Source organism: Lissotriton vulgaris, chromosome 10 (genome assembly GCF_964263255.1).
Source record: "Lissotriton vulgaris chromosome 10, aLisVul1.2, whole genome shotgun sequence".
NCBI lineage: Eukaryota > Metazoa > Chordata > Amphibia > Caudata > Salamandridae > Lissotriton > Lissotriton vulgaris.
In genome coordinates, this window is record NC_141698.1 from 580,246,931 (window position 1) to 580,262,661 (window position 15,731).

Sequence of the window (15,731 nt, forward strand, 5' to 3'; positions counted from 1 at the left end):
CACAGTGCCGGGGTAGTGAAGGAGGGGTAGTGCACAGGAGGCGTCTATGGTGCCTCTACGGGGGTTTAGCCCACTTGAATCCCGCCCAACCTGAAAGCCTTGATCGTACCTCAGGTAGCCACACTTCCCATAAAGTGTGGCTGGGTGAAGCGCCTTCCGGTTGGCCTCCTGGCTTGTCGGGTTCGCCTCTTCCGGATCGTCCGATTCCGCCGCCCCTCTCTCCGTCCCCTTCTCCGGCCGTCGCCTCCTTCCTCCGATGGTCTCTCTCCTCCTCTGGTCTCCACGCCGCCTCCTTCCTCCGATGGTCTCTCTCCTCCTCTGGTCTCCACGCCGCCTCCTTCCTCCGATGGTCTCTCTCCTCCTCTGGTCTCCTCTCCGCCTCCAGACTCCGCTCCGCTCCGCTTTCGTCTCCTCCCGTCTGCTCCTGCCTCTCCTCCGACTTCTTCTCTGATCTCCGCTCTGCTCCGCACTCTTCCTCTTCTCCGCCTCACCTTCCGTCGCTCTCACCTCCGTCGCCTCCGGGTGTAACACACCCCTGTGTGCTTTCTGGGGCTGTCTTTACCTGTGGCACGGGGGCGTGCCAGTTGACGTAGTCCTGGTCCAGCTCCGCCCAATTAAAGAAACAGGTACACCACTCTCTTCGGGCTCAATGTCGCCGAGGACATCCGTGTTTCTCCAGGCCCCTGTGTGCTGGTTAGAAAGAGGTGAAACAGGTAAGCCTGGCGGATCCGGGTCCTCCCCATTACAAGACTAAAAAAGACGTACCGTGTAACAACCGAAGTAAAAGGGCCAGTCCTCATGGGAGGTTACAAATGAAGACAAGGAGGGACTAACAAGCCGATTAACAATTAGAAGCCAGCATTTATGAAGGACAATGCTTCTATTACATACTCCAATACAGCATACTGCAGAGCAGCGAATGTGCTGCCCAGGCTCGACCTAAAAATTAGAGTAAGTGCAAATGCACTTACTAACTTTTCTTTTTTTTCCACAGGAAAAATATATTTCCCTGTGTATCAACTTGATCCTCTAAGCTCGTGACAGGAGTAGATCTCTGACCATTTTTACGGTGGGAACTTGTCAGAGAATGGTTTGCAAAATAGCACAAACTTGTAGATCCGTGAGTGCGCAAAAACGTTCAGGATATTTCTTCCCTGGATTGCACACTCCCAAACCCTGTGTAGGCAAATCTATATAAAGGAACAAACCCAACATTCCTAAATAGGAAAAAACATTTTGCACTCATAAATGAGACAGTTTGCCTGTGCAGGCCTGATTTACAAAAACGATGCCCAAATAATCCAACTGGGGAATCAGATCTTTTAATCCTGATTGTAATAGGGCAGTAAAATCTGATCTCGAATTCGAATTCTGAGCTCTGTGGTAAAACCACACCCCTTCAAATTTCTCCAGGTCAGACTCTTGGGGTAAATAGGCAGGCGAAGGGTATGGCCATGAAAGTGGCAATGAAATATCGTTGAAAATATGGGTCCTGGAGATCCAGGTAAATCATGGATTGCCCTTCTTGCCGTGCAAAGAGAATCTCCTGAAGTTTGACTATCCTAAAGGATTGTGACCGAGGGGACTTGTTCAGATCCCAAAAATACAAAATAAGTCTCCAATCAACAGCTTCTTTCCTGACTAGAAAAAAAACTAGACCTGACGCCCTGACTGCAATGCTTTTTTGGGTACCTTCTCTATTGTTTCTTTGAGGATAAGGTTGAGGATCTCCTGTTGCAGCTGTTCCAGGTGATAAGGTTGCTCCGAGGTTGACAGTAGGCATGATACTTTAAAAAAATCTCTAGGGTATGGTTGGCACTAACAATCTAGAGTGCTCATTGGTCTACTGTGGTGTTTTCCATGAGGCTAAATCAGCGATCTTCCCCTTACTGGATGGCGAGTTAATGAAACAGTAGGAGAGTCCGGTTCATTTGTGTATGTTTTCACCTTGTACATTCTAAACTCCATTTCTTTTTTTGTGGAGTTTTACTGTAGTTTTATATCTGAGACCTGCAGTATCCTTGATCACCATAGCTGTGATGATATTAAGCTTAATGCCCGGATGGGAGTCATACTGAGAACAGTCTTGTTGGCATGATAGCTGCTTTTTGGAACCTTACAATTCAGATCTTACGTGAAACTACAGCAAAGCAAGGAAGTGTGCCCTCTTGATTCCATGAAGCTCCTCATTCATGTCCTTGCTAAGGAGTGTCTAACCATCAAAGGCATATGCAGATGTTTTGCTTTATCTGTGGGCAAGAAGTGCTCTTTTGCTTCCTTGTCAAATGAGAACTGTAAGCCGATAAAGGTCATGTTGGACACATTCATGTCTATATGAATACAGGGGCTGGGATATTCGTACCTTCATTCATGAAACCTTATCCTCCCCACTTGTCATATGTAAGTAACTCAAAGGACTGGATAATGTTACTCCACATCTGTTAGTGTATCAAACCAAGATGATACGAGCGGTGGCTGCTCTGATGAATGCTGCTGCAATGAAGAGTATTATTTTGCACAAGGTGTCAATGTGTCTGCATTCTCCAGCTGAAGGATTTTGAGCAGCTTCCACAATGACAGAGTCATGGCAAGGATGACCCATGAGGCAGTCCATCACCTTGAGCTGCAACTAGTGTCCACTACTTGTAGCACAGTGTCTTCTGTGATATGGTCTTGTCAATGTCTGCCTCTGTATCCTCAACTCCCTTCCTGTCTTCCGTGTTGGGTGCCAGAGACATTTTAAAGAACAAGTTACTTACCATTGGTAATGCATTATCTAGTAGAGACTCTGTCTAGCTGCAGATTCCTTACCTTTGAATTTCCCAGGCATCAGGCTGGATCCAGAAACTTTTGCTGAGCAATACCATCGGGTGGCTCCATTCGGCTCCGCGTGACGATGTCAGCATCGCCAGAGTCGGTTATGATCCTGCGGTACCTATATAGGTGCCACCCAGGTGCAAGGACGTCAGTACTTTTCATTTTTTGCACGCCAGAAGAGCAGAGCCATGAAGTAACTGATGTAGTTGTGTGCAAAACTAGGGCCCTGAAAAGGGGATGAACACTAGGCATACAACATTAGTCGGCAAAGTGGGGCGGCATGGGTGAGGCTGTAGGAAATCTGCAGCCACATAGAGTCTCTACCAGATAATGCATTTTTGAAGGTAAGTAACTTTTTCATCTGATAGAGACTTCTAGCTGCAGATTCCTTACCTTTGAATTAGATACCCAAGCCATACCACCATCCTGGCGGTGGGTTGTGGACCAATACCTAAAACTAGGAAGTCCTGCAGGACCGAATGGGCAAAATGCCCCTCCCTGCGGACCTGACTGTCCAGGCAGTAGCGTTTGGAAAACATGTGCAAAGATGCCCATGTTGCTGCCTGACAGATGTCTAGGACTGGGATATCCAGAGCCAAAGCCAAAGTTGCAGCCTTTCTCCTGGTGGAATGGGTCCTTAATCCCTCAGGGGGCTTGCTTTCTAGCCAGGGCATAGCAGCTCTCAATGAAGAGAATGACCCAGCGAGAGATGGTCTTTTTCTGCACTGCCCTTCCCTTCTTAGCTCCCAAGTACTCCACAAAGAGTTGGTCGTCCACCCGAAACTCTTTTGTGCAGTCAAGATAGATTGACAACGCTCTTTTAGGGTACAGACAGTGGAGACGCTCCTCCTCTTTAGAGGGATGTGGGGAAGCAAAGAAGGTGGGCAACGTGATGGATTGACCCAGATGGAATGGGGTTATGACCTTTGTTAAACAAGCAGTGGCATAGACAGTAGGTCTCGCTTTTAGGACCTTATAAGTATTTAGTTATTCAGCACAATATCCTTGGTGCAATAACATCAACTGTTGCATGGCAAAAAAACGTATAAGGTCCTAAAGTCGAGACCTATTGGCTATACCAATGCTTGTTACTGGTAGAAAATACTAAAATGTCAAAGAAAGTAATGAGACATTAGGGTTTGAATGAAGGGGGATGTTAGAGAGACGTTTAAGGCTAGGTTATGTTGTGGGGTTAAGATCAGCATATTTTTGAGGGATGATGCCATGAGACATGTGCTGGTCACTGTTAGGTTCGGGGTAAGGATCTGGGTAAGAGCTAGGATTGGGGTTAAGGTAAAGTGAGGTTTAAGAGTAGGGTTAGAGATGTAAGAGAAGGTGCTCAAATTATGGCGGGGCTATGGAGACATCACTTCCAACCCCTGTAAAATGTCAGAGACTTAAACAAGGAGATGTAAGGTGCAAAGAGGACGTAACAGTAGGGGGTCAAATGTAGTGGTAGAAGAGGTTGTGCATAAACCTAGTTTAGAATGACCTAGACATTAGGAAGATTAGATAGAAATATGAATAAAATCGTAAATGTTTCTGCCTTTGAAGGATGTAGGCAAAGAAGCCTGAACACCAAATTATATACAAAAAAACAATCACAAATCTTAATCTGGAATATTTCAAAACGGAGAATCCAATGAACAGTTATGAGTCAAATTAATGCAGATAGACAGGTGACTTTTGATAAGGCAGCCTGTCTGCTGCTCTGGTTCCCTCACACAAAGAAAACGAAGGTCACCAGTAAATTTATGGACCTAGGTCTTATTTTGGCCCAGAGAGAGATCACCTGGCGCTGGAAGTCGTCGGAGGGCCCATCCAGTAGGCGCTGGGCGACGGAATTGGACAAATGGGCCAGAAGTGAAAGTATGGTCCGGCTTAGACAGGCGACCCATACCGCGGATGAGGAAGGCTTGGAGGAGGCGCGGGCATGGGAGGGTCTGGTGCAAACACTGAGTGATTACCCGTCACAGGAGAGGGACCAGGAAGAGTGAAGCTAATAGAGGGTTCCAGGTGACGCATGATTGCATGAGTGTTGTTCCCTCAGCTCCTGAGTGACGGAATATAATCCTGAAGTTGGCTCACACCAGCGATAGTTTAGGGAGCGGGTGGAGGGTGGGGGGTTGAGGGGTCCCTGCGGAAGGCGTGAGGATGATTGCTGTATGTGTGGACAGGGAGATGGTAGTAGAATGATGGGTTTGTTTGATAGGTTCCCTTGAGTAGAGCAAAGGGCATTGGCCTTGTTCACTATTCTTCACTGCTGACCGGGGGGGGGGGGGTAAGTTGTTGGTTGGGGTTAGGGGTGGGGTAGGCATAAAAAAGCAGATCTTTTTAACAAGCCCGAATGTACTGATGTCGAGTAAATGTTAATGTTATTGTATTATCGCCTGGCTTAATTACGGATTCCTAGCTTTCGCCGCCCTGCCTCCGGGATGTGGGCTGAATGGCTGTGTGGTGTTCTGTCAACGATTGGGGAACGGCGATAAGCGGAGGCGAGCGAGATTGACCACATGATTGTACAATAAAAATTGAAGTTAAAAAAAAATGAGTCAAATTAATACAGTATCTATTGCACAATTGCTGTTCTAGTTTGTTCATAAGAGGAATCCAGAATGTAAGATTCTACACAAGTGCCAACCGCTTGTGTTCCTGTAATTTAATGCTTGTCAACTTCCCCAAACAATACGCTGCCAGTACTGTAACATGTTAATTAAAATATGCATTAATGTTTGTAAACTGATTGGTATGCCAAAGAGTAAATTTTATTTTTTCAATTTTCATAACGAATGGAGCCTTCAGCTGTTGTCCCCATCCTGCTCGGAACACTAAAGCGTTACTGGGGTTTAGCTTCTGCCTGAAGGTTTTGCTTACTTCTCAGTTTGCTGACCTGTTGAAAAGCCTTCAATGCACTGCTCATCAGTATTCATCCATAATTTCACCTCTATGTAATCATTCAGTTATTCATAGGTTCTGAAATTTATCGTGCATGGTTGAACGGTGAGAGTAAAACAGTGGATCTAATGGTACTGGGCTGCTCTGTCATTTCACCCAGAAGATAGCGTATGTCACATTAGACCAAGGAGCTGAGTAGCAACTGTAGGAGGATACATTGAAAGGTGTAACAGTTCTGGCAAATTCATGTGCATGAATACTTTTAACATTAGTAGCTGTTTTTCCCAACTCCCCTCTTACATCTCTGCCTTTGGTCACTCTCCATAAGGCAGGTGAGTGCAATTAACTAGAATTGGATCCTTGTTTCAGGTCAACATCCGATTATTTCACACTGTTTTTACCACTGACCAATGTTCATACTTTAAAAATATTTCTTATTTAAAAAATGTATATTTTATAGCGATATCATACATCACAGGCGGCGCGCCCATAGAGGGAGTCAGGGCGTCGACCCACTGCCCATTCTTTTTCAGTAACTGCTTGGCATGTTACAGCTTTTGCATGAAAAAGAACAGTTTCACATACCGTTTATGGCATGCAAAAGCTGTAATATACCATTAGCACTAGAAAAGGGCTCCACCACTGCATTGCCATGTGTGAGGTGGGGGCTGTTACAGCCCAGTCTCATACAGACAGAATATATATCTGATATTCTGCACTAGCATCAGGTAGTGCAGCATGCCAGATAAATGAACTTCATAGCTTGTAAATCATACAGCATTTTAACCAATCAGAAGTCAGAATGGAGAAAAAAGGTTCACCTCAGCACCTTCAACCCTACTCTGTCTTCTGATTGGATATAACCTAGTGCACATGCTATTGGTGATCAGCTAGCCTAGCTGGAGTAAGGAGATGGATGAGTCGGGAATCAAACAGTGTGCACCCTCCTGCCAAACAGTAGCGAGTATGTTTTGTGTTTGTATGTGTGTCTTTGTGTGTGTGTCCCAGGCTATGTCTATGTGACTGTCTTTGTATGCTTGATCGCCTGTTTAAATATCATAGTGCCTGTATGTTCAATTTGAAAGTCTGTAGGGGGTATTGGGCACGGAGGTTGGGAAGCACAGAGTAAGACTGTTTGCCTCACTATTTTACAAGTTTAAAAGCAGCCACTGGCATACACGCCTTTGTAGTTAAGGCTGGCAATACTCCATAGGCAAATCCATTTTTAGATCTCGCCTACGCAAAGCCAATGCGTTGCATAGGAGAGAGGCCTGTAGCCATCGCCACAGCTTTGGGAGCAAAAACGTGCACGCGTTGCATTGCTTGCAATGCAGCCCGTGCACATCTTGGCTATTTCCTTTTGGGAGCGCGAGGCGCCATATGGTGCGCCATATGGCCGCACACTCCCGAAAGGAAATAGCCCATGCCCCCTCCTCCTGCTGCCACTTTCACTGCAGCGCAGCTTTACTGCAGCGCGGCCAATGCTTGTTGATTTAAAAATGGTTTTGCACCCTCATCGTCGGAGAAAACCTTGTACAAAGTTTAAGCTACGATACTGACAAATTTAGTGCAGATTAATTAACACATTTACAATTGGGTCAAAAAGAGTTTTTACATTTAACCAGGGAATTCCAGAAGAAAATATTCTGTACAAAAATATGAAAATGACTGCTTCCGTAAAGAACTGGTGTGTGCTTTACACATGGTTTTGTTATAGAGCCCCGCGATCTCACCAACTATGGCATGGTCGCATTTATTGGTGTCTCTCTATCTGACGGGATGTACCGTAAGAGCTCCGGAGCCTCAGGCATCCAGCTCTTCTTCCAGGAAAGAACTGTGAGGCAGGGGGGACGGCGCCCACCTGGTAAAAACCTGTTACAATAAGTTGGGGGACGCCGTCCACATGCGTGGTACCCAGACTCGAGCCCTGCTCTCTCTAAAGGTGGCACTCAAAGTGTAGTCTTTCTTAAAGTGTCAACAGAGAATGACAAAAAAAAAAAAATATGCGTGTCTCCCATTAAAATCCTGTAACACAGTGGTCAATATTAAATGTAACCACAAGACAAGACAGTACCTACGCCTCCATTGTGATTCCATTGAGTCTTAAGTCGAGGCATGACTGTCCCGAAATAAAATCTTACTGCTCATCAACTGAGACAATCCTTTGGCTTTAATTTACACACAAGGTCACCTTGCAGGAGAACATCTAAAACTAGTCCCACCCGGCCTGGTGCAGAGTCTCCAATCTCTAAAACCAAACCATACCATCCTTCCATATTCTGAGCTAACGTGTAGGCTTTCTCCCTCACCCTCACATACGAAGATCATCCACAGTGGCCTTCCCCATACCTTATTTCTGTACCTTATCCCACACACTACAATAATGCTTGTAATGCTCTATACAGCATACATACCACTGCTGCACCCTAAACCCTCGGGTTAAACCCATGCTCATGAAATTAAAAGAAAAAGTGGACCATTTTCACCCGAAATTTGAAATAACCCCAATAAAGTGAGATTTCCCTTCCGAACATCAGCACATCTACACACAATCCTTCACTTAGAAGACATCTGGCTACAAGAATTAACAATGAATATTAGTGGGTACTAAGAATACTAGTGAGTTCTTAGACTGCTCTCTGCACTTCCCCGCGGTTGAACTAGAGAGAGTCTGGAATCTCTGCTAATGCCCTCTCATAAATGTTTGCTGAGCTTGGTCTTTAATGCTGCACATGCAGAAGAGTTTGTCCTCTCACCTTGCACAGCCTGCAGAGTCTTTCAGGCTCCGTTACCTTAAATTCAATACAGCCTGCGTCTCAATCCTCACACTAGGAGTAGATTGTGTCCTCTCTAGTCTGTCACTCCGCTCAGTGGTCATTACTGGAAAAGAAACAATCCACTCTTCTTCACATCCAAGAAGATTCTTGCAGTTTCAGTTAAAAGCTTCCTCGCTTAACAGGGAAGAGTGCCACCCCCAAATCACGCCAGTAATCCACATAGGCTAAAATCCCCCTCCCTAAAGAATAAGAACCTAGGGATAGATTAAGCCAATCGCCAAGTGCCCGGCAATCTGTAACCTGTGGGAGGGTACAGATTTTCAGTTAGATTTTGTTTGGGAGCAGAGATGAGGCACTAGGCAGGTTGTGGAGAAGAATGCTGTCAAAGGCTTGCTTGGACCTCAGCTTACCTACACTTGGGAACTTGTTGGGGCAATATTAGGACCATGCTCTAAATGGGCCTCAGAGCTTTGCCAAGAAAAGAGCACCAAAGTACCTAGTTGTGTTATGCAGGAGACCGTGATAGTAGAAATCCCAGGAGAACTTGGTCATATTTCTCTGCTGTCATTGTGTGTGTAGGACTGTGAACGAATGTGTGGTGCTAGTTTGCAAATGTGTTATTTTATCAACAGTTTAAAACTATATTAAAGACCCCCGCGCACCCCACTACTTCTATTATTCATGTTTGCAATATATGCAATGAGTTTTACAAAATTGCAATGCTACAATCTTTTGTGTGTGTGTGTTATTTTGTTGGTGGTTTTACATTTAAAATGTAATATATTGAACTAGCTAACCAGGAACGGCATTTAGTTGTAATTAATAAACGCAATGATAAGCAATAGATAGAAGGTTATATGCTCGCGCTCTATTGTCAACAGTACTAGGTGGAACTTATTAGGGCTGCTACTAGGGATAATAATGACGTCTATCTATCGTCATAAACAATGTAGCAAACCACATTAACAAAAATGCATACAATGTATCCTGAGCAGAATCAAACTGTGTACAAAAAAACTATTAAATAAAGCATCCTGGCACATAGGTGAAATCTTCATGTGGATGCTCCTGTCATCTGTGGTGACATGGTTGTCACGGGGTTGAGAATAAAACTTGTATTCTCTGAATTGCTTTTTACATATGTTCTATTTGACATATTTAGTTTGTAATTGTTGTTTCTGTTATACATTCTAGCCCTGATGAAGTCTAATTGCATAAACTGCTAAAACTAGACGAAACACGTGTTGGCTAGCAATCAAAGAGATGCTGTAAAGAACACTAAAGAAGAAGACTGACACCTATTTCGGAACATGATGCTTTATTTAATAGTTGTTTTGTACACAGTTTGATTCTGCTCGGGATACATTGTACGCATTACTGTGATTAATAAACGCTCTAATATTCTGCCGTGGCAAAGTAACTAAACATTGATTTTATGGGGCTGGTCATGCAAAGCACTACACTAAACAAGCGTGAGGCAGCAGGGGAGGGGGTCTGCGCGATTCCCTTGCGGGAGCGTGTGACCATATGGCGCCGCCATATGGCGCTGCGAGCTACCGCAAGGAAATCGACAGATTGCACGCAATGCAAATCGTGCACTTTTTTCCCCTCAAAGCTCTGCAGATGACATTAGGTCTCTCTCCTGTGCAGTGCACGCCTTGCGTAGGCGAGACCTAAAAAGAAGCCCGGCTACGAAGCACCACTTTTTCTGGAAAAGACAACAGATAGGGAGGCGTGCAACATAACGCCTGCAAGTCACTTACCCTCCGTGCAGATGTAATCGCCACTAAAAAGGCTGTTTTGATGGTCAACAGACAGAGAGGACAGTTATGTAAAGGCTCAAAGGGAGTACACATTAGGTAGGTGAAGACCACATTATGGTTCCACTGTGTCATAACAAAGGGCTTGGGTGGAAACAAGTGAGCCAGGTCTTTTAGAAACCTATGTACAATGGGAGACTTAAAGAGAGAGGGCTGGTCTGGCTACTGCAAGAAATCAGACAGAGCAGAACGGTAACCATTGAGAGTTCCCGAAGCAGAGCCCTGCTGGGCAACAGTCAGAATGAATAAAAGAACAGTGGATAGAGAAGCAGAAAGAAGGTCAATACAACTTTCTGTACAGTATATTACAAATTTCTGCCAATGGCAGGCGTATACAGTCTTAGTGGAGAGCCGCCTGGCCGCCAGAATAATATTACAAACCTCAGGAGGAAGGTCAAAAGCCATAAACTGCTGCATCTGAGTCTCCATGCATGGAGGTACAGAGTTGACAGGTTCGGGTGAAGAAACCTCCCCTGCTGCTGCTGCAGAAGATACCCCCGTAAGGGCAGCCTTATCGGAGGATCGATGCTATGGGTATGGTATGGTATGGGTGGAAAGGGGTACAGTAGGCCTGAGCTCCACTTGCGATGAAAGTCATCACCGAGCCATAGCTGCTTTGGGAACTCCAGTGTCCATTATTGCTGGCACTGCACGTACTCTTCGGAGATAAACAAATTTAACCAAGATTCTCCCCACTGTTGAAAGAGACCTCCGACTGCAAGTGCCATTCGTGATTCGCTGTTTCTCGAAAAGGGGTACCCTTACACCATCAACCTAATAGTTTCTCATCTAGAAAAACCTATATATTGTTTTTCTAGACGTCAATGAATTGACATTTGATGATTCGAACATTCTCAAATACTATACACTGAAATTCTTATGCACACAGTTGTGTTTATCAATAGATTATTTCAACACTTGAAAAAGACAAAAGCAACGCACAACTTGAACCCCAAAGGAAATCTACTGTTCTTTTTGAGAAAAGCAGCAGGAAGTTGCTGCATTAATAGTATGTCCACTCATAAGTACATTCACATGTGGGAATCATTTCCACATATAACTGTTTCAGGAAATACAAGGATATCTATCACACATTCATTGTTTGATATGATATTTTAAACAGTGTCCACTCAATAAGTCTCACAGCCCTGAAGAAGACCTTCCTTGAAATATACTGTAGGCCCAACATGTAGGCCGAAACACATCAACGCGCCTACAGGTGTGGCCAGGAGCTATCACTTATTGTTCAAAATCTGGTACAGACTTGTGGTGTACCGATGATATAATTCATGACACCATTCACACCAAGAACAGCTATCCAACAACAAGAATAAGGACAAACAGTACATCTTGGACTGTATATGAGAGGGTTAAAATTGATTATAACCCCATCTATTTATTTCCAAAATGTAGGACCCCATATATATGTCATTTTGATTGTTTCAACTACATTTCTAAAGATTAATGTGATGCTGCAATTAAGTTTTTACAGGTTGTGTCTTTAATTGATTTGTTTATATTGTACAAAGTTATGTGTGTGTGTAACAACTTTGTATGTACATTTTCTGTCTTTTTTCAAGTGTTCTCTGTGGATGCGTTATCCCAACAGTGGGCAACATCACCTAGGTGATCTCTAGGATACCTTTCATTAAAGGTCAGACAAATTCGAAAAATGTTCAAGATATGCTTTTTTATTTTGTTCTTAGTTTTGTACTTCATTCAATTCTTTATCATTATGATTACTTTCATCATAATCTTCCCTTGTGTGCCCAATGCATTTCGGGGCTTGCCCTTCTTCAGGGGACTTGTTTATTGTATGAATTCGCGATGGCGGGTCCCGAGCAGGAGCGCTACAATACTACATGCAATTGGTAAAACGGCATCGGACGACACGGAACCGATTTATCCTAAGAATACCCATAGTGTTTTTGTGCACGTGTTGTAACTAATCCTCGTGAACCCATGAAGTACACACAAGTGAATTGAATCCATACAATAAACAAGACACCCTGAAGAAGGGCATGCCCCGAAATGCATTGGCACAAGAATTGAATGAAGTAAAAAAACAAGAACAAAATAAAAAAGCATATCTTGAACATTTTTCGAATTTGGCTGACCTTTATTGAAAAGTATCCTAGAGTGTAGCTTGATGACATTGCCCACTGTTGGGATAACGAAACCACAGAGTTACTCATCACCCTCAAACTCAGGAGGGGCTACCCAGCCGCACCTACCCACATAATTACCTGGATTTACAGCACAAACTGACCCAGGAGTGCAATTGTTCATTAAAATCTGAAGTGTTGAAATAATCTATTGATAAGCACAACTCCTTGTTCATTTCCTTGAATTTATGGGGAATTTTGTGGGCATAAGAATTTCAGTCTTTAGTATTTGAGAATGTTCAAATCATCAAATGTCAATCAATTGATAACTAGAAAATCAACTTATAGGCTTTTCTAGATGAGAAACTATTAGATTGATGATGTATTAATCCCAGCCCGGGTCCTAAATTGGATCACTCTCTTTTATGATACACATTTGTGATCCACTGGCATCGTAGGCTGAGTTTGTCCGCCCTGGCGTTCAAAGAACTTGGCACTAGCTTCCTCTTGACAGAGGGAAGAAATGCTTTCAATCGAATGGCTTGGAGCTCCAGCGGATATATGTGGAGCCCTGACTCCGCCGGAGACCAGTGTCTCCTGATCTCCACCTCTCCCAGATGGCTGCCTCATTCCCAGAAGTGGTGCATCTGTCACTACAGGTGTGAGGTGAGCGAGCGAAGCAGAAGCAGAAGCGGAACCGCCGAACAGCCGAAGCAGCAGACGTGGATACTGACACAGCCCAGCCCAGCCGTGCGGTGCCGCACAGTGCCCCAAGTGGGGCAGCGGTTCTCTCGGCATCAATGCGGGAGGGCCTTGCCTGTTGAATGCTGTTGGGTCTTTTCTGCTTCTACGCCGGCACCGGGACCAGGGCCACTAAGGAGGTCAGGCAGCCCCCTAGGAAGGAGAGAGGAGAAGGACGCGAGCGTGGCTGCCGATAGAGGCGGCCGCGAAGTAAGAGCCCGGGAGGGTGACTCAGGCAGAACTGACTAGGTCCGTTTTCGCCCGTGGTCCTCCCTGAGCGCTCTGCCAGCACCTTTGTGGGCTTCACTCTTAGCTCTCTCACAGTTCCTTCACTGCCCTTCCCTTCCCGCCAGCCGCTAGCCACCGCGAAGGGGCTCAACTCAAACCACCTCTCCACTGGGGCGCAGTCTTGCTCTACAGCGGCACTCTACAGCGGCACTGCATAGACTCACAGCCGCGGACTGTTGGCCACAAACACTGCGCAGCTGATGCCCCCCCTTCTAGATGGTCCTAGACGGCACTAGACGGCCCTTCCTTCCTTCTTTCCTTGCCGTCTGACCACCGACGGCTACTGTTACAGAGCTGCTTACAAGCTCCAAGTTTGACAGCAACATTTTCAAACACTTCTGCACCGTCGCTGGAGCCGCGGCTTCCGGATCTGTAGCAGGAGCAGTCAAGGCTAAGGACGATAAAGTGAGTAACAGAGCCACAGCGCTTTGCTTGCATTTGGGGAAGCAAGGAGGGTAGGGGTTGGGGGAAGGTCACTGGGAACAGCAAAAGGAACCTCAAAAAATTCCCCAAAACCTCTCCCCCCCCCCAGAAATCAAGTGCTGAGGTCGCCGGCCTCAGCTCACCCCTTGCTCGCGAGCCAGCCCATTAGTGTGGCCCGACGTCAGCAAGCCCAGAAGATCAAGGTGTGTTGGAGGCGCTGGAGACGTGGGAGGCCCATTGGATGGTGTGGGCAGTGCGGTTGGAACTAGAATAGAACGGCAGCGCAGGAGGGGGGGTCGGCGGAGTTCGCCCCGCCCCGCGCCCGGTTATCCGCCGCATCTTTAACCGGACCTCTAACCCAACAACTTCAACAGAGCTCAGCGAGCCTCCAAGAAGCCTTCAAGAATAATGTCTCAGGGCTCCGCACAGATGCGATCAGGAACAGTCCGCCAGATAACGACAGAAAGACCACCAGGAAAAAAAGGAATTAAAAGCAAAAACAAAAACAAAAAAACTAAACTCAAACCAGTAGAAGAGGAGGATTCCCAAACTAATAGCGTTGAAAATGGTGCGGGCCAAAGGGAGAGGCTGGTTTCAGTTCCCAGCCCAACAACAAAGACAAAGCCAACACTGAACAATAAATCGGGGATCCAAAAATTCTTTTTTCTAAAAGATCCTGTGGCGGCAATGTACGCCCCCATAAAGGAATCCGCCATGCTACCAAGTCCAATGCAGCCAGCTAAATCACAAGCTCCCCTCCCGGGCAGCCCAGGAACGTTGGCCACTGCACCATCAATTGAACCATCACCGGAGTACAGGTTGGCTCACATCGAAATCAGGAAACAAGTGCCAGTAATAGCTCAGGTGCATCAGATCGCTCAAGAAATCTCAGTATCAACTTTCAAAGCAAATCTCAAATTGATCACTGAAGGTTTCAATGAACCAAGAACTAAAACAAAAACAACGAACATTGGAGACCCCGCAGAACCCTTGGAGACAGAGACCCCCATGGGGTAAGCAGTGAGTGCGGAAAACTCAACTGCAGCCTAGTAGGATCAACTCCGGTTCTAAATGACATAACATCTGCCGCAAAGCTCAGCTTCAGTAAATCTACTCCCGGCGCCAAGGAAGAGTGCAGAGTAAATACAAAATGGTCAAAGGAGAAAAAAATCGACTTAATCAAGTCAGCAGCAAGCGCCGCTCCAAAGCAAGTGCTGATCAGTAAATCGTTCTCCAATATAAGCGAGGCGAATCTGATTGAAATCCGAGAATCATTAGAAGGGATGGGACAGGAAAAGGATCATCTAACCCCCAGCCCAAGGAAAAGAACCCCACAAAGGAGAGCCAAATTGGTTTCGTCGACTCCCCTAAGCCCCCAAGAAAAACAAGACGTTCAGCATATAGAGCTACCGGAGGCCAGTCATAGCCCGATAACAATCAATCAACTAAGTCTCTCGTCACCAATAACCATCTTCTCTGGAAATTGGTTAAGCTCCGGGTTGGTCGCACCGGCACAGCACACCGAAGACAACTATAACATGCAATGGGCGCAAACACTGATCCATACCCTTGAACAATCTATAAAAGTACTAAACTTTCAGTCAGACAAAATGGATGTGCAAATTGACCTTATTAACCTCATTGCCAGTCACATTTCTGGTGTTAACACAAAATTGGACTTAATAACATCATTACTAACAAAAAGAGATAACCTGGATCAGCAAACAGACATTAATAATCAACTAGCCTCATGCTACTGCGGCCCTATATTTGAGAAACTGGCAACCCTTCCGGAACTTTTAGAAGATGTTCTAGGGGCAGCAAAAAAATCTTACAATAAACACTGCCATGGAAAATGTCAAAAA

At 45.4% G+C, this 15,731-nt stretch overlaps 1 protein-coding gene across 1 annotated transcript in view; it reads right to left on the bottom strand.

The window, feature by feature from the left end:
• LOC147688550 (sorting nexin-29-like) overlaps positions 1-15,731 on the bottom strand; it is a 778,635-nt gene that overhangs the window by 544,846 nt on the left and 218,058 nt on the right. The window lies entirely within an intron of this gene.